The sequence below is a fragment of the Lonchura striata genome, chromosome 2, assembly GCF_050655825.1.
Source record: "Lonchura striata isolate lonStrDom1 chromosome 2, ASM5065582v1, whole genome shotgun sequence".
NCBI classification, from domain to species: domain Eukaryota; kingdom Metazoa; phylum Chordata; class Aves; order Passeriformes; family Estrildidae; genus Lonchura; species Lonchura striata.
Window position 1 is genome coordinate 91,614,664 of NC_140704.1, and position 22,715 is coordinate 91,637,378.

Consider the following 22,715-nt stretch of genomic DNA (forward strand, 5'->3'; position numbering starts at 1 on the left):
TAAAATAGCTCCACTGTCAAATATGCTATGCTGCCAGTTTATGACAATACTTATCAAATTACCATTTATCTGAAACAATTCAAAGAGATTCAGCCCAATCCAGTAAACAGACATTTTGAACACAGAAAATGTAGAATTACTTGACTGAGCTTGAAAATATAGAGTTGGCTTGGAGAACTTGTATTTTACTCCCTTCATTTTGACAGGCACACAGTTTTTCATGAAGGCTTTTACCCAACAGCCTTGACCTTGCAGGGCAGGTGCTGCCTCTCCAATCTAGAAGTTATTATTCTCTATTATCTAGGTGCTCTGCACAGCATTTCAAGCCTGGAATTGTGTTTTAAGTATTTACTCAAGTTGACTCTACTCATTAGTTCCATAACTAAGGCTGCTTTTTAGTTAACATGAGAAATACAGGTCAAGAAGAAAGAAAATACACTCCATTTTTGGGCCACTTGTCACTTTGGGCTTGTGTCAGTTCCTTTCTGATGGTAGCCCAGGATTCTCTGAGCAGATTATAATTTTTCTGCTGAAGGCTTCCCACCTCACTCATGTTCAGACCCACCAGGTCAGAGGGTAAAGCAAAGCGGCCGTGCTGCTCTGTCATCTTGCTTGTGTCTTCCTGTTGGCCTGCCCTGGACTTTCCAGGCAAGGTCAACCTTTTTATTCTCTCTCTCTCTGTTATTTTTGTATGCTTATTACCTCTAATCTTTTGTTCTCCTTGGGAAGGATGCATTTCTTCCTACATTACTCTCATTGAAAACAGAGGGCAAAACATAATTGCCCCAGTTCTGTTCAGTTTTTTTCCCTCGGAGAAAATTAATAAAGTTCAGTGCTCCCCACCACTGTCTCTGGTTTCGTGCCTCTTTGTGAATGAACTCATCAGCCAAGCAGCATAATAGAATTATTTCAGATTAACATCTTCACACATATCTGCCCCATTTAAAATTGTGCGCATCCAGAGTCCCCAGGGTGTCAACAATATTTTCTGACAATACTTTTTGACTTTTACCCACACTCATGCATAAACCCTGACTTTGCACAAGAGCTCAGTCAAGCAGCACCTCGGAGAGCCAACATCCAGTAACAGGTGACAGTAAAAAACTACTTTTCTCTTTCATCTTGATCCAAAATACAGCTACACAATTACAATCTCCGTACTCAGATCTAAAGTATTTCAACACCCTTAAAACACTATTTCACAGCATGAGGTTAGTTCCATTAAAGCCCAATCATGGGCTCAAAACTCAAGCAGTAGCAACAGCCCAGGACCCTCACTGGCTGCTACATAAATGCCTGTGTCCAACATAGTTCTCTCATACAATGTCACTTACCTTTAAGCCAATCCAGCATAAATATTGTGCTAACTGTCTTCAAGATCAGTGTTTTTGCAACAAGAAAGTAACATTAATTTTCGTTTGGTTCTCTGTTCACAGAGACTAAGAACTGAACATGAAGAGAAAAAATGGGCCATTTTTCCTCTTTGAGAAGACCTTTGTAGAACAGGGCTGCACAGAAGTGCAGCAGTGAGGGTGAGAGAGAGATAAAGATCAATCTGTAACTATGTGAGGGTACTAAAAATACTATGATGAGAAGAATGAGGAAGAAGAGGATAAAAGTCTTCCTATAGCCCTTAGTGCGGAGCAACTAAGCAGCATCACAGTGAATGTTGGCAGCCATTGGGCTTCCCAGACAGGAGAACAAATTGTCCAAGCACTGCCAGTCCTGCCAGCAAAAGTGTGTCACTCCCCCATCTTCTTTGCAGGTTAAAAAAATCAACAGCATCTTGTAAGATACTGACCTCACAAAAGATCCCGAGATATGACTTTACAGTGGCTGGGACATTCCATGTGAGCCAGAAACAGTGATTGTCACAGCTGCTTCCTGCAACACAGCACTTCCCCTTCCCTCTGGTCCCAGATTGTTTTGGGTTTTTTTTCTTAGCCAATTCACCCAAAGGCCAAGAATCCCTGACATGTTTATAAGAGTTTGAGATCTGCCTCTTCTGTCAGGTCTTTTCTGAGAGAGAAGAGACAAGGCAAAAGAAATGAGTTTCAGTCTAGTCCCATCAACAGTTGATCAGTGCTTGTGTAAATGTTAGAGGGAAAACATTTTAGGAACTAATTTTTCAATACACTTTCAAGCATCTTCAAAAGATATTCCTCTTACTGGTAGCTACTAAATTAAAGCATTTCATTTTAGTCCCATTTAAGCAGATCTTAAGGGCATGAATACACCTAAATAAGCTTTCAGGTATTCATAGAGTTTGCTTTGCCAACATAAAGGCAAAAATTAATTAGAAAAAAATCAAAATATTCCTCCTCCAGACTGCCTCATACTGGGGGGCTATGAGGTATTCCTCCCTGCAATTGGGAATATCATCAGGAAAAATACAATCTGTTTCAGAGCTGAAAATCCCTGTGGCTCTCCCAACAGAAGCTATCAGGAAACTATCATCTCTGCTTGACTGCCATAGAGAAGCAAGGAAAACAGAATGCAGTTTACAACCTATTCAAATTGCATCCATTTATTTCAGAATTAAATTTAACCCTAGGGAACCAGGGGAAGCCAGAAGTGTCTCACAAAGAGGGATAATTGGTCAACCTGTAAGACTGTTTCACCTGGCTCCCAGACACATCCATGGGCTGTGACCGATTCCAAGCTGTTCTTTCTAGAAATACACATGATATAAAGAGAAACACAAAGAAGTGAATAATATCAAATGCCTAAATATCCTTTCAAAATGTTAGAGGATTCCAGGATTTTTTTGGGGTTTGGGGTTTTTTGTTTGTTTGGATTTTTGTTGTTGGTGGTTTTGTTATTATTGCTTTGGATTTTTTGTCACATGCATCAAATCCTTTCAAGGAACTCTTAGCTAAAAAGGCCATTTAATTCTAAAATCTATATCCCTTTCAAGTTAGTCTGTTTCTTCCTTCCCAGCATATCAGAGAGACCACTCTTGTCATTATGAGAGAGATGCACATTGATAAACATGTATTTATGTCAAGAAGCAGGTTCTCTTTTGGCTGGCACAGTGAACTATGAAATAATTACTGGGAAGGGATAAAATGTTATCAAAATAATAGTCTATTGGTGCTACAGTTGTATTTGTTATTTCAGAGTATCTGAACCACCCCAGCAGGTTTCAAAAGATAGTAAGAGAAGAAGCCTTGCAGTGGTGGGTACAGGATAAATGCACTCTACATAGCTGCTCAATGAAAAAAGTTTTGGAAGCTGGAAAAGGCAACCTGTACTTTTGGTTCTTCAGCATTGATACCGGTTTTTGCTCCCAACAGCACAAAAAGTCAAACAGACATAGGGAAAATAAAGGGACTCTTGTGATTTTTATCCCATAGTGCCTTATCAAATGTGGCCTGTGATGCAAGCACCAGTAACTGAGGCAACAAGTTCAACTACACTTTCTGGGGCTACAAGCAAGATAATCCAAAGGCTACTTCCTCATTAACAGTACAGACCTGTCAGTGGCTGAAAATAAGGGCTTCTAAAACTGTGGTGCTGCTCATAGGCTGACCCTCAGTGTCCTCAACTCCACAATCAAACATCCTTTATTATACTCTAAAATATCCTGAGACTCTAAAACCTTAGATGTTTTGGGGGGTGCTGATAATTTTAAAAAATTACAGAGCTGGTCAAATATCCAGACAGGAGTAAACATAATGTTTCAGTCTATCAATGATCTTACAAACACAGACGGGCTCCTAAACAGTTGGCACATCTGTGGCCCAGGGCATAACATCAGAGCAAGCCCTGAGAAAGGGCTTCATAGGCAGTGGAGGTGACTAATTATGCTTTCTGGCTTTAGGCCAGCTTTTCTATGCCAGGTTAGCAACACCTAGCAATATATCCATGCTAATCTATGTTAGGTTAGCAATTACCAAACACACAGGGAACACAAGGGACGCCTACAGAACTGGAAGCATTTTTAGTCCTCTGTTACAAATGCTTTCTACATTCTCCGAAACACACTTCTCACAGCAATAAGAAAACTATCATAAAACCATAGGAAAAAATACCTTAGCCTTATGGACTGAATGGCATTTTGAGCGGGTTGCTTTTTGGTTCTTTTTTTAGAAAGAAACACAACATTGAGTCAAACACAACATTGAGTCAAACCAAAGTTATACTGCACTCTGTAATGAGATTTCCTTTGCTATTAGAAGCAAAGGTCGTCATGTTGATATTCCACGAAAGTCTGTAGCTTTCAAGGCATTTTGAATAATGTAAGAATATGTCTGCATTTGCAGAAGCCTCCTCAAAATACCTAATGACATTGTCAGCACAAGGAGGTTAGTCAACAGTTCTAACATCTACGCAAAGGTCAAAGCAAATAAAATAACTTGGAGTGCTGAGCCCAAGGGCACTCTCTAAAACACAGTTTGAACACAATCCATCAATATGTACTTTTTCTTTTCTATTACCCACATAATCACCAGGCCTGTTTCGCTATAAATCTGTTATTCAGAAGTGTTCAAATATGTCCCAGTATTGGTCACCTATGTCAATTGCCCAAGAGTTATTTATTAAACTATTTGGCCAAACAGGTCACCATCCCAATGGCACATAATAAATCAGGAAACACTTGACAATATTGCTGTTACAATAGGTGTGACTGACAGTGCTGCCAACTATTAAAATTGCCAGGCATTTCCATGAGAACTCCCTGTTTTCATTACTTGCAGCTTTGACAAGCTGTTCAAGTTGAAATTTTCCATGCCAGAGTTCAACATTTTTATTTTATTTAATGGAAATTTTAGCCAAAACAAGTCACTTCTTGTGAACACAGGCCAGGATACAGTATGTTTTATTATTATTTATTTATTATTTCTATTAAGGAAAAAAACCCAAGAATACAGTTTGCTAGAAGATCCAGCACTCTGATGCTCTCAAGAAGAGATCCTGAGATTCAGCAAGGATGGTCTGCATTTATGGCTGTGATCCCAGCTACCCAAACATAACCTCAGATGAGGTCAAATTGACAGGTGGAGAAAAAAAGCATTTCCACTACAGTTTGTTAGGAGTTACAAGCACCATAATAGTCCCATCTGCATCCCACGTGTGCCTGCAGATCGAGCAGTTCTGTTTCCTTACAGGTGTAGCTCCCAGCTGCTTTGGGCCAGCCTGAGCCAAGGGACTACTTAAAGACTGAGCCTGGAAGGGGGAAGATTCTTCTGTCAGATTTTAAAGAAACAGAGCTATATAAGAGAGAAAGCAAGAAGGAGATCTGAAATGTTGCCAGCAGAAACACCCATCAGAAGGATCTTAGGCTAGAAAGGCACTTACCCAAGACCATTGCAGCTGACCTTGCAAGGAGTCTCAGAAGCCATTGGGGAATTTAGGAGCCATTGTTTGCTGGCACTTTTGAAGTATGCTCATCAGGAATAAAGATGCATGATTTAGAGATTAAGTTTTTGTTATAAATTTAAACAGAAATTTCATTTGCTGGCCCCTCTGCACAGGGATCAACATCATGTGCTCCCTGTACCTCACACCCAGAATGGCAAATGATTCACAGGTAGCACCTTTATGGAATATGTAGTTATTGATTAAAATAAAACCATGTGAATCCTTCAGAAAGCTGAGGTATCAAATCTGAAACTGAGAATTAAAATGTCCACTTAATGAAAAATTAAAATAAAAGTGCATTTAGACTGACCACATTAGCAATCCTAGACATATCAATCCCAAAGCATCTGGACAAAGTAACAATCAGCAGCTAGAGTCCAAGAAGGGCAATGTGCTAATTCACTAGTTCAGCCCTCAGAAAACAACCTCTGAAAAATAAAGTCTGTACTCAACCAGACTTACTACTGCAGAGGAAGAAACTTCTCCCAGAGCTCAGAAGTTTGTTCATGAAGTGCCTCATTCTCTGCTTGTGGAAACAGCAGAAGCCCATTAGTGATGCTGCTCAAATGCACACAGGCAGCTCCAAACTGCACTGACATGACAGCTGCCTTCCCACAACCAGCCACCCAGCTATGAGGCATGATGAAGCCCCCAGACATTTTTTAAAAATCCTAAGAGGAACCAACTGCATTCTCCAGAAAAAGCTATTACCTCTATGTTTAAAAATATTAATTAGAACCATCTTAACCTAAATGCTGCATAGCCTTGAAGGACTTGTATACAGACTCCTCACAAGGATCCAGTGATGTGTGGCAGATCTGAATGACTCAATGTCTGAGGATGGACCTCTCCAGTGCTACAGTGCAACTGCAGCACTGTACTTATCATGCTTCTAGAGCTGGTTGCAAAAGTCTTCATTGCCCACAAATAAAACATTTCACAATTGTGGAAACACACGCTCCAAATAGATAGGAAGAAAATGCTCTTACACTTAAGGGACATATAGTACAAACTTGCAACAAACCAGTCTAAATAAAGTGTGTTGAATGTAGTTGAAACTAAGTAAAGAATCAAAGTAAAGGAAAAAATCTTCAGAGTACCTCTGATGATACCAGCTCTTAAACTTGTCTTTAAATTAGGATTTTCAACAAAAAAACCTCCCTCTTCCCATCCTGTTATAGGAAAGACTGAACCCATGTTTTGTGCATTCTAGACACTGGTATGCAATTTCATGGAATGAAAATTTCATCTGCACTGAAAATGAGAAGACTCACTTGTGTTGTATTTGCAGTGATGTATTTCTAAGCATCAGATGACAAGCTATTGATAGTCAGTATTAAATTAAGAGATGCACAGTTAAACAAACAAACATCTCAAGTCTCAAGTACTTACTAAAACCACATTTTAACACCCTAAAAAATTGTGGACTTACCTCCATTTTCCTCTCCTAAGTGTAACCAAATCTAGTATTGACTTTTCCCTTTAATCACGAAGTCAAGACAAAACTTCAGTTGCCAATTTTTTTGGCAATCAATCCAATCCTGATACCATGCCCTTCTGTGGAATCCCGTCAATCAATTTCTTCAACATAGGATACATTATCGGGCTTCTCTGAATCAAAATACTAGGGTACTTCAGTTCTTTTATTTGGTTAGGTTATACTTACCTAAAACTACAAACTATTAAAATTAATTTCATGGTTGCTACACACTATTCGAAATAGCCTCTCTCTGCATATGCATCCAGGAACCTTTCATTAAAACATCCTGGTTGTTAAGAGTCAGACACAACATGTTAATGAAAAACTGTGTGAAAAGATAACACTGTGAACAAGCTGCACTTCACACTACACTAGAAGGGGCATATTAATCAAGTTCCAGATGGGATTTAAACTGAAAAAGTAATTGCAGGCACTTATCAGCATTGCTCACACCCTTCCTCCTTCTCCTCTCCTCTTGTGTTAGATTAGAAGTTGCAGAGAACATGTCATGGCAGAGCATAGGAAACAGGACAAGAATTTCATCCTAATTGTAATTGCAACCTTTTGGTCACCACCACTGGTCCAAACAGAGTGCACTCAGAGGTGGTCACAAACCTCTGGTTCACTGAAACAGGAAGTCAGTGACCTCCCTCCTCAGCCTTTTCTAACCTACACTGGCCTTTAGAAGGAACATTGCTACCAGCCCTCCTTTCTAGCATGGGTTGCCTGCACAACTAAAAAAAAATCACGCCAATCAAAAGATATCTGTTTAAGGGACAATAAAACCTCCCTTCTGGGAGATTCTCTAACATTCTCAAAAGAATAACTCTCTTCTGAAAAATAACTGGTACACTAAAGCAGACATTGAATTACATTATCTGATATCACACATTTACATGCACAAAAAACGAATAATATTAAAGGAAAGAGCATGAAACACTTTTAAAGCCTTTCATTTAAGTAGAGTGATCCTGCTGCAATGATCTGTACATAAAAACTGATGACTTTTCCCTTTCTTTTCCTCAGGACATCTGAGGCTGCCATCTTGACAGGGTCCTATCAACATACAAGCTCTGCTTCTGAAATGCTACATCTCTCTTTTCCATAGTGTATACACTGCCTCTTGCTCTTGTTTTTGGATAAATGCGGGCTATTGCCTTCTCTGGAGGACCCATTCAGTATCCTTTACACATGTTGCAAAGCCATTCTTTTTTGTTTCACACACAGATAACCAAAACCTGCTTTTCTGAAGGAGTCAATGGCCATGCACTGTGCACAAGTTTTTCTCAGGTAGACACAGAAGTAGGCTTATTTCCTACTGAATGGCAAAAATAATTCAACTCCAGAAGACAGGCTAGTTCTTGCTAAAGGTCCTGTTCGTATTTCATTCCTTGTGTCTGCCAGGAGCTTACTACCCAGTATACAGTACAGACCTGCAAAAATATTTTACTTTTCTTAAAATTCATGTCAAGTCATGCACTAGTATATGAATAAAAATACCCTCATTTGATGCAAAGGATTTCTCAGGGATTTGAAGAGAGGAAAACTGCATTAGTAGCTAACGTGTTTTGTTTAGAGCCACATAAGTTTTACAATCATCATCAGTAAGTTAAAACTGTAATTAGAAATTATTAGTGCTTTCATTTTCTTATGGACACATTAAAACAGATGAGCTTTTTAAATATTATTTAGCATTAATACTGCTATCAAGACTGTTTAATATACAAAGAGATCCCACTTAATTTCAAACATTCTTGTTGATGTCCAAATTAAAAGCTGTCTGGAAATCATGCTTCAATTACAATAAAAAACCCCCAAACCTTTAAGGTAATATTTCATATTTTAATAGCTACCTGGAGGCATCAACCTATTTGCCAGTGGCTGTTGTCTTACTCACACAGTACCCAGAAACTGAGTTAGTGCTCAGCAAATCACTCTTTACAGCTGAATGTGTATATTAATAATGCAATAATAAAGTTTTTCTTATTTTTCTTTTTGCCATCAAGCCTCCACCTTCTTTGAATTTCAGAGATTAAGAAAGAATCCACCCTGCTATATACTGCTATGCATTGTGTAGCTGCCCCATTTTCATACAGACACATGAAGATCACCTTACAGCAGAGTCCAGAACTCATGTCAGTTACCAGCATCATCTCAAGTATCACACAAGCATCAATACTGACATTTTTTCTACATGGATTACATCTTATTACTCAGTGTTTAGGAAAATGGCTGCACACTGCCTTTGCTGTGCCAAGCTGCCCATGAAATTTCTCTGCAGGACCCACTCTCTCAACATACAAGGCTTGGAAGGTGCTCTGGGTTCTCATCACAAGCTGCCTTGCACAAGCCAATACTAGTTGCTATTAGCTTATAATTCCAAGAATACTTATTCTCAGATGGCATGGATGATCATGGGACAGACAATAGCTTCAACCTGGTTTCTTTTTCCTCTTCCTTCCCATCCACCGTTTCCAGTGCTGTATTTCAATTTGTTTCACTGAGGAATCCATGGAGAGTGATGATACTCTACTCTAACACATTTCCTGCAGCCTCCAAATAAACTGTACTTTTATTTACAATTCTTCTGATTGCCAAAAGAATTACTCGTCCTTCCCTGTCACACACTCTGAGGAAGTTGTGGGTCTACAAGATGCTCCAGTGATCTGCTACTTTAGTGACTTGGATTCCATGACTCCCATTTTTACCCCTCAGTATTAGGAAAGCAAGAGAGAACAGCTATCTGAAAAGTACCATGCCTGTTTCACAGTTTTTCAATTATATAATATCAGGCTCCCTCCCCACTCTGCCAGAAACATGCTGCTAGGTTAGGTACAAACCACACATTAATTATTTCCAACTGGAGAGATAAACAAGGAGTGATAGTACTCAGCAGGACCTTTCTCCCATGTGCAGTGACAGTGTTTGGAGACTATTCAAATGTCTGAAAGGATAGTGGACTGTTTCAGATAGTGATAGACACACTTATCTATAGTTCCAGCCAAGCATTATTTGGGGACCTTTTTTTCATTTGTTTTTAAGAACTGAAGACATGAATATTAATTAGCCCTAAGAAATCACCAGCCTCATGTATCAAGGGAAAACAGCACAATATGGTTTTCTCATGCATCTGGAGGCATCAGATTATTTTCCTTTTTTGCTTTATTTCTTATGGTAAAGTTTTTTTGACCTGCTATAAAAGATACAAACAGTTTTACAGAATGCCCCATTCAACAGGGATATAAATAAATTATTTTTGTATGTCTCTATTATGAAGCAATAAAGTATGTGATGCTTCTGAAAAAAAAAGTACAAGACAGCATCTCCCCTTAATTATCATCTCCTGCCCTGGAGTATCTTCTACCATAACTACTTTTCCCAAATTCATACAGTAAAAGGAAAACTCTGTCCTGCTAGGATGACAAAAGTCTCACAACACAAACATCTTTATTAAACTCCTGGGCAGAGGTAGAGTGCCTCCCTGTAAAAATGAAATACTGATTAAGCAAACTGTCAACAACCTGTTACATAACAGAACAGATTACCCACAAAAGAGCAGAAAATCTTGCATTCCTGTACTTTTTCTTAGGCTTTCCCACATAGCCATCTGCACAGCACATTCATTACAAACCCACTGAAAACCAGCAAATCTGTATTAACTGAACATGAAGCCAGCACTGCAAAATTCAAAAGGTGCAAAACCAAGGCTGAAAACTCAACCCTGCTTCTCTGGATGCACACATCACAAGGCAAGAATGACCACATGAGAGTGCATTTAAACAAAGAGCAATGAGCCAGACACACATCTCCTTTCTTGGTTCTGTAGAATAATTGAACAGCTCCCACTCAGGTCCAATTAATCTTATGTGCACTCAGCAGTAAGGAACCACAGATGTCCATCAATTCCTGTCATTCTGCCATGCCTCAGTAACAATGGACAAAGGAGTTAATCTCTTCTCACTTTCTAGATTCTCACATAGGTGTACAGACAATGACAGTCATTTTCTTTTAGATTCTAGTCTGACACACTCATTTTACCTTTGTGCTCTGACATTTTATCTCCAGGATCTCCATCTGTTCCTCCTCTTCCTTACTAGGCTAAAAAGCATCTCTGTTTTATTAATGTATCTGTCTGACCTAAATTCTCCCCAACACCTGTCTGCCTTTCTCAGATCCAACTCTAAAGAACTCCCAATTACTGTTTTCTCTGCGAAAAGTTGCACCCTGGATAAATGACAAGTCACCCAAATTTGACAGGCAGCAGAGAGAAGCAAAATCTTACACATCTGTTATTTAAAATAAATGCAATTCTACTTTTTCAAAATTAGTAGTATGTTTGATGAACACATTTTTATTTCTTCCACTGTTCACCTCCTCAACCCCAAACATAATTTTAAAATACTTGCTTAAGAAAAAACTACAGAGGTCATCAGAAAATACACAGGGTGACTTTTCAGATGAGTTCATTACGTGAAGAGTAATTGCCATTTATAGCTAAATAGTTTAGAAAAGCATCAAAAAAGTAAATATTTTGACTTGACCAATTTACATAAAAGGTAATGTCTATGTTGGCATTAGGTCATCTCTTCCTTGATCAGCTTTCTACCCTTGGAAAAGTCATGTGAGTGACCCTACCCCTTCAGTTCCTTCATCTGCAGATGCTGTACTCTTTTTCCTCCCTCCCTATTTGGTAGCAGTGCAGACTAGAACTTCAAGCTGTCCAAGGCTCTGGTTACAGACAGTTACCCTAAGTAACACAGCTGCACAGCTGTGACCAGCTTGTTTTCTGAAACATAAAAAAAAACCCAAAACAACAGTTTTCTTTGATGGAGAATCAGCTAACACAGAGAAGAAGAGAATTTCCAGCCAGACATACTGCATAAAATAGCAGCACAAAGAGCCTGATTCTGTAAGCACAAAACACTTCCCAACACACCACTAAATATAACATCAAAGCAATAAAAAATTGCATTGAAGTGCTAAGCACTGAGGCAGCAAATACCTCCCTCATGATCAGTACTCCAGCTCTGTATCATCATTTGACAAAGTCTCAAAACTCAGCACATGTTAATGGGTCATAAATACCCAGCTGCTCAGGGACAGCTACTTTGCCTCGTGTGCAAGCTGTTTCTACAAATGTCCACAAAAATGTATGAAGGCCTACAAAAATGCCTGGGAAGTAACAGTGCACAAAGCTATTTACCATCTACACAGAAGACAGAAGGAGGTGAAATTCAAACCATCACCAGAGAGAAGCAGTGGAGGAATGCTTGGCATTCTAGGGAGAAGGGAAAAGCTCAGCCCAGTCCTGCAAAGATAAACAAGCAGCAAGGAAAAATGCAGAGGTGAGGTTAAAGATCCTGCTGATCTGCTAAGTGACTAGCAGCAAGGTGGAGAGGAAAGAAAATGAAAATTTATCTGGGACTCTTCAGGTTCTCTTCACAATGAGGATCACAGCTCTGCACAGAGAGCTCCAGAAGTTATTGGTTGCTCTCTCCTCACAATGCATGCTTCAGTAGTATGCTGGGGTCTCAAATGCTTTTCTTTGAAAGGTATCACCCAAAGAAATTACAACTTTGATATTCTTAAAGTACTCAGAACACAACAATAGGACAGAATTGATATTGAAATCTAATTTTTAAGCATACTATCTGCATGCAATCCTCCAGTTTAGTTTAAGAATATTTCAAAGTCAGTGTTAGAGATGCTGACTCACAGGTTTTTGTCATGCAATTGATAGTGAATTGTTTTACATAAATGTAATAATTGACTGGAAAGTAAGACTTCCTACTCTCCTTACTTTTATAAGCAAACTTTACCACTAACAGAGGCTGCTGCAAATCATAACTCTATTGGAAAGACATAAATACTAACACATATATATGGCTTTTAAAACCCACTATTACAGAGAGGAAAAAAAAAAAACAATCCATAAAGATTCATGAACATTTCATTCTTGTGAAACTACAAATGCCAGAGAAAGGAATTTAATTTTGCCCTACTGTCTAAGTCAAAATAATTTGAATATCACAGCAAGTAGTGACTATAACTCTTCCACTGTTAATATCTTTCTGCATCCTTTATAATGGATCATGAGGACAAATCAGCATTGAACAAATTCAAGAAACATATTATTTTTTTCTCCATTAGATAATTCAAGCCTGCTTATTAAAACCTTGTATTTAAACTCTGTTCAGTAAGGAACCAAGAGAGAAGAAACTGAGTTAAAAAATGTCTGAAGTTTGAGAATTAAATACTTGTAATTAAAAGTCGAAAAATAAGTCACATAAAATTTCCTGAAAACAGGTTTTTTTGAAAAACAACCTCTGAGTTTTTCAGCCTAACCATCTTCCTCTCAGAGTGACTTTCCTAGAATAAAAACATCTTGTTCCAAAACATCAGTTTATGTCTCTCATACCAATGCCTTCTGCAACTTTAGCACTACCATACCTCAGGTTACAGTAAGATGGGATGCAACCAAGGTCAGCCTCTAACTAGGACAACTGTGCTTGATCGGTCTAAAATAGCTCTATAAGTTTACCAATAAAATAGTGAATAAAGGAGAACTAGATGACATTTGGTGACGAAAGACGAATTGAGTTTACCCTTGGCCATTGCAGCTGGCAAAAAACCCCAAAAAACTAGAAACGGTAGGGTATTTGAAGATGGTATAACATGAACATGGTTATCCCCACCATAGTTTGTTATGCCTGAGGTATGATAGTCAATTTAGATAACTGAGTGACTTATAATGTTACCCATTGACAAAGACTGGGATTTTAATCTTTGCCAAATAAAAGAATTGTGAAATTTACTTGAGAACTTATTTGTGAATGTTTTGGAAAAGGGGACTCTATTCACTCATCCCATAGAAAAAAAAAGGATAAATAAAATCAAAAGATTCCTCAGTCATTCTCATCATTATGAAGAAGGCACAGAAATGGCAATCACTGAAGGCAGCGAGTCAGACATTTCGAACAGAGGGTTACAATGACTGGAATCACACATCCTCAGAGAGCAGCACAAGATACATGAGGAGCTGACAGCAGAGCACCCTACACAACCTGTAGTAGGTATGGGAGCCTTTAAGTTCTCCTAAGTGTAACTACAAACTAGGTACCAGTAAAGACCTTTAGGTGTCAGAGCAGATAAGAAGTGCAAAGTGAGACAGCAACAAATAGTCCTAGTACATCCATCTAAAAACACTTAAAAAACCAAAAACATTGTAATTTTCCTGTTGTTGCATGACAACAAGAAGTAGTACGTGACCAAATTTGCTTCTAAGAGTGCAAATAAATTAACCTTTTTTATGGTGAACCCTAGCACACTAGGTACATTACCTTCAGTTACTAAACAAATTGGCGACTCTGGAATAATTTTGTCCTCCAAAGCACTCCCCCACATTTAAACATATCTATAGATATAGATAAATATCCTTTAGTTCATAAAGCACTTCTGTTTATTCAGTAGGTTCAGTCTGACATTTCTCATCTTGCATTTTGGAGCACAAAAACAGGGCTTATTCAAGAATGCTGGTGGGCAAGAAAAATACAACTCCTTGACATAAGAGCCAAGCTTTTAATTTCAGCAGTCAAGTGAATTTATTCAGCTGAGAACCAGGGAATGCTAAATACTGTGGCCCTCAAAGATGCTATTCCTGTATTAACTGTACTACACTGCAAGCTCAGCTGCTGGCATTAACAGGGACTAGGCTTGCTCAGGCACCAGACACCAGGAAATCTTATCAGTTAACTGCTTTATCTAAGGCAATTAGCTTTGTTGAGAGGCAAAGTTTATTAGCTCAAAGTAATGCTGTACTTACAACACCAAATTCCTTCTAAGACTTCACATGTTACATCTGCAGAGAACTGATGAAATGCATGAATATAAATCTACTGGGGAAGCACAATGCTACAAGATTTAGGCTGACCTCAGAGGATACTCACAATTATAGCTATCTTCAAAGTAACCACACACCAAGAATGCAAAGAGGCTGACAACAAGACAAAAAAATGGAGTTGGCTTCACACTAATGAAATGGCAAGGAGCCACCTGCAGAGAGTCTCCACAGAAAAAAAAATCTCTATTTTTTTAAGTTTTATTTTTCTGGCAGCAAACTCATTATATGCATATATACACATGCAACCCAATAGGCACAGATTAAGATTGCTAAATATTCAAACCTGATATATAGCTAATGTTTGCACATTTTTAAAGAGTTTGCAGGTTTTTCTGTCCTCTAAAAGTTAAGAGAAATGTCTGATTTTTTCCTTCTCTGATCCATGATTTCTACCAATCAGTGGCATTCAAAGGTGACCTGAGACTTGATGTATTTCTTGTAACTGTGAATGCTAGACTCTATTAATGACAAGGCCTTTTATTGATTTACTGTAGCTTACTGAATAGCACAGAATGAATGCATTGCATATGAGACTTTGCACACAACAGCAGCAAATAGAATTCAAAATGTCTGCAAGAGCAGATTTTAAGAGACAGAAAAAACAAGGAGTCAAGGGTTTTCTTGTCAGCTAGTTGCCAATCCTTACTTCAATAAATATATTTTACATACTTAAAAAGGAACAACACATACCAGATTATATCCTTTTAATTTTTTTTAAAACTATTTTTGAATAAGAATTGTAACTAAAGAACATTTCCTTGATGCCTCATACTGCATTCTACCCACAGGAGCATGGCACTACTTGTGAAGTCAGCAGAGAAGAGTTACAAGCATTTCTTGAGCTTTAGTAAGCCATACATGATTAAATGCCATATGTGGCTCACAAAACAGTTTTTGAATTACTGCATTGAGTACCTTTTTATAGCCCAGATTTAGATGAAAAAAGTGTTAGGTGGCTCAGAGGGTTAAATAAATAAATAAATAAATCTTGTTTACTGCTCCTATACCTGTGACCATCTTGTCAAACCACTCCTCTTGCTTCTTTTCCTCAACCATCAGCTGCCCTGTGACATTCTTTTGAGCTTCAGACATCCTCCTCCTTCTGAAGGTGGAACATTTAACCTTGGAAATAAAACCTAAGAACAAAGGAGCCCTACATCTTAGTGCATTTCTGCAGCTTTCTTTAAAATATATGTAAATCAGGAAGGAAAATCAGACACCTTCATGTTTTGAAATGCATCACACCTGACCCAAAGCATCAAGCAGGAATAATTTTCCCTCTGATTAAAGTCAAGGATCTTAAAGTCAAGAAAATAAAAATGGAACACTTCTTCCATGCAAGAACCCTGAAAGCATTTTTGCTACTACTCCAATTATTCTCTGATTTAACAAAATGCTGCTATTTGCCACGTCAATATTTAAACTGTAATTCATAGCCTCTTGCCTTCAAAAATTTTTGTTACACATCTGTACTAGTTCAAAAATATCAGATGTAGAAACGAGGCATACAATACATGATTTGTGCTACTGCAGACATAGGACAGCTGCCACAATTCTAGTCTGCTGCAGAGGGCTTTGCCTGCATTTATATTGCATTATTACCTTCTGTCCCGAGAATCTGGTTGAATATCTTATCCAAGCTCTAACACATCTTCAGTTTCTCTCCAAAGAATAACCTTAACAACCCATTCCACAACATCTGTCAGCCTCATATGCTGGAATGACCATGTTTTCAACACTCAGCCTTGCAATTACATCTGCTGGAAATATCTGTCTGGACTGAAAGCCATTGCTTGTTTTCTGAAGAACACCTTAGGACTTTTCAAATCTTCTTAAGAGAGCGGAAGACTACTGATGGTGATTAAAATCTCTCCTCCTGGACGTTACAAAGTTTTTCTCCCATTGCCAGTATCCTAGTGTACAAACTAGTGAGAGATTTCCTAAACAGCCTGTCAGCATAACCTCTGTAGATTAAACATACACAAGATCATGTTAAAAACAAAAAGAGTTTGCATACACAAAAATCTTGAATTGAAAATTACATTCCTGCAATACCAGACAAAAAAACCCTATCCATCTCCTACTCAGGGAACACCTGTGTAAGTACAGTAATTTTCTGTACTGGGTTTTTTTGAGGCTCTTTGAATGCAAGTTGTACACAAAACCTTGAGAAGTAATTGCAGAGGATGTTGCCACATCCACTCATGCCATGAGTTAAGCTAATAAAGAAAAAAGCAAGCTGCAGGACTGTGGTACACCATGGGATGTATCAGCCTCATTAGGAAGCCAAGTCAATGGCTAATACAAGCATAAGCAAACCTGGCTAATAAGAAAGCATCATTACAGCAATTCCAACAGAAAAAAAATTTTTTGGCCTAGCTACTTTCATTTTCACTTAATTCTCTTCAAAAGACAAGACTGTTTTAGATATTTTTCCTGAGTAAAAAACAGTTCAGAGTTTACTGAAAAACTCCAGGAAAAATTTCAAGAGTGCTGCTATTTTTCACTGAGCCTCACTGTTAGCAGTAGACACATGGATTACCAATTTACTGAATCCCACATTTAGGCTAGGATGTTCCAAATTCCAAAGTACTAGCATGGAAGTGGATACTAATGTTACTTTAACAACTGATTCTAAAAAATCGGTGTTGTACATGTGCCAGTGGCTCACTTGTCAAGGGATAAGAAGAAAGTAGAAAGAAGTAAAATCTGCAATTCACTCTATAAAGCAAACATCCTTAAATTTGGTAGAGTAGGAATAGAGATTTTTCTGAACAGTCAATAGAACTAAAAACTGGGTGAATTTTCTTGACAATATTCAGAGAGTAACAAAATGAGAAACTATAAATATATTGACAAACGTTATCTCCGTTTGAGGGGGTGAAGGGGTAAATATCCTTATGAATTTTTTAGAACCATTTGTTTTCATCCTTTTGAGAGCTGATCACACAATGAAGGGTTCACATGATCTGAGAGCTAAGCCAACACATTATTTGACTTCTAACAGAATGTAAGATCTTCTAAGACTAATAGACAAAGTAAACCAGCCTCCTGATGCCAGTAGTAGAAGGCTTGAACACAAATCATTCCCTTGGAAAATCAATAAAGATACAAAATATAACAGTTATTCCAGGAAATGGCACGACAGCTACGGATGGTAATACCCTCCTCCAGACTTTGAGAAACACCTCGCAACCTGGCAAGCAGTCAAAGGTATGGCAAGATACTCGGCTCCTAAAGTGAGGTTATAGACACTGAGCCAACCAGCAAGATGAAAGTATAACTGCTGAGTCCACGGGCATGGAGAACTCCCCACCCAGCCTCACCCACTGGAGCTGCACTTCTGTTGCTACAGGATGAACTTCACAGTATGTCTGCTTCTGCTCAGCTCCAAGAGCCAAGGGGTAAGGCAAATCCCTCACCTGGCACTATCCACATTTGTAGGAGAGCAACTTCCCAACTTTCTGGGCCTCACACTCACTGCACACGAGCTTAGGAAATCTTGAAAGAATTCATAATGCTGCCTTGGAGACTTGAGAGAGCAGACAGATAAATGAGGAGGACAGAAACATGTATGGTCTCATCTACAGAAGTTTTAAGCCATTCTTTAATAAACAAACATGTAATTAGCATTTCTTGATCTTAATTATGTCTAGCCATCACACAGAAAGGGGAAAAGCCTGATCCATATTGCTCTTGGGAATTTGCAGGAATGTTAAGATGGAAACATTACCTGCACATGCAACAGCACTCAGCCCACTCCTCTCAAGCACTTTGAAATGCATGTGCATGGCACCAGCCAGCAACTTCTCAGTGACACTAGGTTCAATTTGCTCAAAATTAAGATATCAAGATTCACACATTAACAAGAAGCTTTTATTTCCTTCCATTTGAAATAATTATATAAACAGCACCAAACTTTATACTGATTAATAAATGTTCAAAGCCACAACAGAGATACATTTCGTGATTCAAAAGAAGGAACAAAGAGGCAAATAAGAATAATCTGATGTTATTAAAATCCTCTGATTTCAGCCCAGTGTGTTGAGCTCAAGGCTTTCAAATACTCATAGCTACCGACACTATGTTGACAGAAGTTTCCATTATAATTGTCATTAAATTTTTATTTTTTCCAAAGACAAAACTTTACAACAAACTTCTGATATTCAAAGATCCCCAGAAATGGGTAAAACTAATCTCCCCACAGGAATCTCCAGAGTAGTAAACCCATTTTTATCTCAAAAAAAAAAAAAAAAAAGACAGTTTGCATGACAGATGGATATTTTCTTATTTTCTTAGATACACTGACAATCATATCATGCCAGTAGTACTGCATGGCTTATCTGAGAAAGCTTGAGGTGAGCCATGGGCCTAAAGCTCAAAACAATCCTCCAAGACCATCTCAAAAGGGAGGGAGGGATTAGAGTGGCTCACCTATGCTGCTGTTCATGCACAACAGCTATTCGAGTACTCAATTCACTACCTCAGGGGCATCCATCTGGCACTGCTTCCCCAGAATTAGCCACATCCCAGGAAAGTCCAGAGCCTTAGTCATGGTAGGGCACCAAGGACTGCTTACATTAGGCAAAAAAGTCCTGATGAATTATGCCTTCACACATCCATCTATTTAGGGAACCACTACAATCCCATCTATATTGTGCTACTCTGCTCTCATGAACAAGCCTCTTTGTAGCAAAGCCTCACTTCACATAATTAGGAGTATTTTCTCCTTACCACAGACTTGCCAAAGAGTTTGGGGGAAGTCTGCTAGTACATTCAGCGTTTCTTAAACACACCTTAATCCACGTCACACACAAGACACCTTCACCCATTAAACTCTGCCATGCATTTCTGCACACTTTTTCTTTCAGATGGGCTCAATATCAAGCAGAATAGAAGAGTGGAAAAAGCATACACATTATGAAATTTTGAAAAGTCTGAAAACCTCCAGTTTATGGAGGAACTTAACAGAAGTTAATCTGAGCAATATAAATTACAGAAGCTTTCACTAAAGAAATCACTGGAATCAGTTGCTTGTTTATTTGGTTGGGGATTTTTAAATCTTTCAGTATATTCCTGAGAGGCTACCATACCAACTGGGGACATGAGACACAGAGTTGGTAAATATTGTAACAATTAACTTTGCATTTATTTGATTACTTGTGGTGTCTTTTTTCCTGTGGGTACAGAGGAAACAGCAAAGGATAAGGGACGGCTCATTTGCTTCTTCTCATTGCCCTTCATATCCTCCCCTCTCTCTGATGAAAGGCTGCTGAGCTACAGCCCCAGATGCAGCAGCAGTGTGGTTCAATATGTCTCATAAACAAAGGGTGTGCAGGCAGCGTTCTGCAGCAGCAACATCAGAGCTCCCTGCTCCCATCTCTCCCCACAGGCTAGGAATGCATCAGGCCTCTAACCTACAGTGCTTTTACTGGTCTGGCAGCTTGTCTGCTGCCTTGCTTCCTCTAGGCATTAGAACAACATAGGACTTCTTGAATATTCAGAGAACCACAAAAAATAAAAAAAAATATCTGTGAGCTTACTCAAGCCTAAACCCCTGCCTCAGGGAAGACCACTAGACACAAACCATTCATGACAGTTTTGCCTCATCTCCTCTTATAAGCCTCCAATGACTCAGTCATACCTTTCCTGGGCAACCTAATCTACCACTGAGCTCTCTTTGTCGTTACTTTTCTCACCTAAGCCTAGAAAAATCTCTTGTGCTACAATGTGGTCCCATTATTTCTTGAAGTGCCCAGTACAGACATAGAGAAAAAACAGTTATTTCCTCTCATTGTAATTTTCATATGCCAGTCTTCTGATTAAATTTGGTCTTGAGAGCAAGATCTCCCAGGTCTCCCTTGCTGACTGTGCTCTGGATTCTCCACGTTTTTCTTTGGACTCAGAGTCCCAAACACAATATCACACTAAACAGAAAGTGTAACAATGCTGTTAGGGTTATTCATGCCTTACATATATCCTTTCTATCTCTGATTCTGCTTGCCAGTGAGAACATCATGGTTTGGCAGCTGTCATGAAAATACACACTTAAAAAAAAAAAAAAAAAAAAAAAGTCTGATCTTGCCCATGGGAAATCTGAGGGAATAAAAGCAGGTTAGAGTATAAGTTCTATGTTATACAACCAAAGTTCAGAGACTGAAAAAGCAGAGCTTAAACAAACAGAAAGTTATTACACTATCTTCTTGTTCTTTGACAGCTGCAAGGAGACAGCTGACTGACCACCTTAACTTTACATTTCAGCCTCTTCCCTTGCTATACCAACCAAGAACATTGCTTATGCTTCTATTGCTACTTCTAAAAACAAAGCAGCCTAGCTGTGAAAGCCCGGTGCCAAGTCCCAGCATGACCATCTCTTCTCAAGCATGGTCAAAATCAGTGAAGTGCCTTGATATAAAGAGTTCCCAGTTTTTTAGCTTCTCCCATCTTGCTGACAATTGCTGGCAGCAGTGAAGTGACAAGTGGAATAGGCACCTTAAGTTACAACAGAGGGAGACCATTTATCACTTTTGGAACACAGATCATCAAGGTTTTTTGTTAGGGCAAACAAAGAGTCTACAGAATGTTTTGCCTGTTCTCTACCTCCTGATCCACAGCATTGTACAGCAGCAGTGCCCAAAACCACATCATCTAAAGCTAAGGCCTTAGAGGTAATGAGAAGGAATATCTTGCAGATAAGGAGTAATACCTACAGTTTACAGAACTGTAACACCTCCACTTGCAGTGCCTTCCCTCAGCCAGGCAGAAGGGCTTCCACCATGCCTTTCCTTCCAGTTATGCTTTCAGCCTTCACACAGCAGAATCATAAAACATTCTGAGTTGGAAGGGAAGCATCAGGATCATCAATCCAAGTAGTATCCTGTCTCTACCCCAGGCAGGCTAGGTCAGCAACCCCCTCATCTTTTCTCAGGCCTGCTGACAAGAAGCACCTGCTTCCTGCAGCTGAACCCTTGGTGGCTCCAGAGGCAGTGATGAGCCTCAGGCCAGGCACCGCAGAGCCCTCTCAGCTACAATTGGAGAGTTAACATTCTCAGACTCTGACTTACTGACCACTCCAGGTTTCTACAAATCCTGAAACTTAGTAGACCTAGGCCTAGTTTGGGAATGTTTGTCCACACTCAAGAAGAGTCTGCATGAAGACTTAGATTAATTTGTATGCCATATATTGCACTCGAGAGCTCGTGTTTATTCCTATATATGTGAGCCCCAAACCAACTTTCTTGTCCGTCTCAAAGCATAGCAGAATACTTAAGTGTAGAAATACTGCACTTCCACAGATCCATTAAGCAAAAGGGAAAGCATATGAATAATTTAATAAGGGACTCAAAAGAAAAAATTACATTTGAAGTACTTTTTTGTAACCTTAAGTACTGCAGAAACAGAAGAGTTCACTGCCGTGTCCCCAGACATGGGAGTTCAACTAGCTGGCCTGTCCAGACTCCAGTATAATTCGCAACTAGCAACCTCTTCACAGATATCTTCCCAATATTTTAAAGTATCTTTTGCCTTCTTTTAAATTTCCTGTCCTTAACTGTTGTTGTTCACTATAAAATAGCAGTTATGATTTACTCTGGAAGCAACAGAGTGTCTGTGCTATCAGTGGAATACCTTTATATATTACATACTACTATGTATTACTTTCCTCCAAAGGAACATTCGTTAACCAAGACATGAATTCTTGTGAATAAATGCTGCTGGATTTTGGGGTACCTATGTGTGCCCTCTATAAAGACACATGCATATTTGCATGTGTGCATTTCTACATAGGCAGATAAACATACACAAATGTATATGTCACAAAAATGTAAATGGGAATAAGCTAGAAAAATTTATTAAGGAAAGAAGTATCTAAGAAACACAGAGCTGATACTGCTATAAACAAAAGGAATATAGGACCTTAACTATTTCTGGTAACAAGGGATTTACAAGTCTCTGTTAACAGGCCACAAAATG

General features: G+C 38.8%; 1 long non-coding RNA gene across 2 annotated transcripts in view; it reads right to left on the minus strand.

Annotated features, from left to right (window-relative positions):
* The window catches only part of LOC146768334 (uncharacterized), a 72,473-nt gene extending 49,971 nt beyond the window's left edge, over positions 1-22,502 (minus strand). For both annotated transcript variants that reach the window (XR_014953386.1, XR_014953387.1), the window contains exon 1: positions 21,455-22,502. This is a non-coding gene — a long non-coding RNA (uncharacterized LOC146768334). The remainder of the gene's footprint in view (positions 1-21,454) is intronic.
* Between the last annotated feature and the right edge of the window lie 213 nt (positions 22,503-22,715).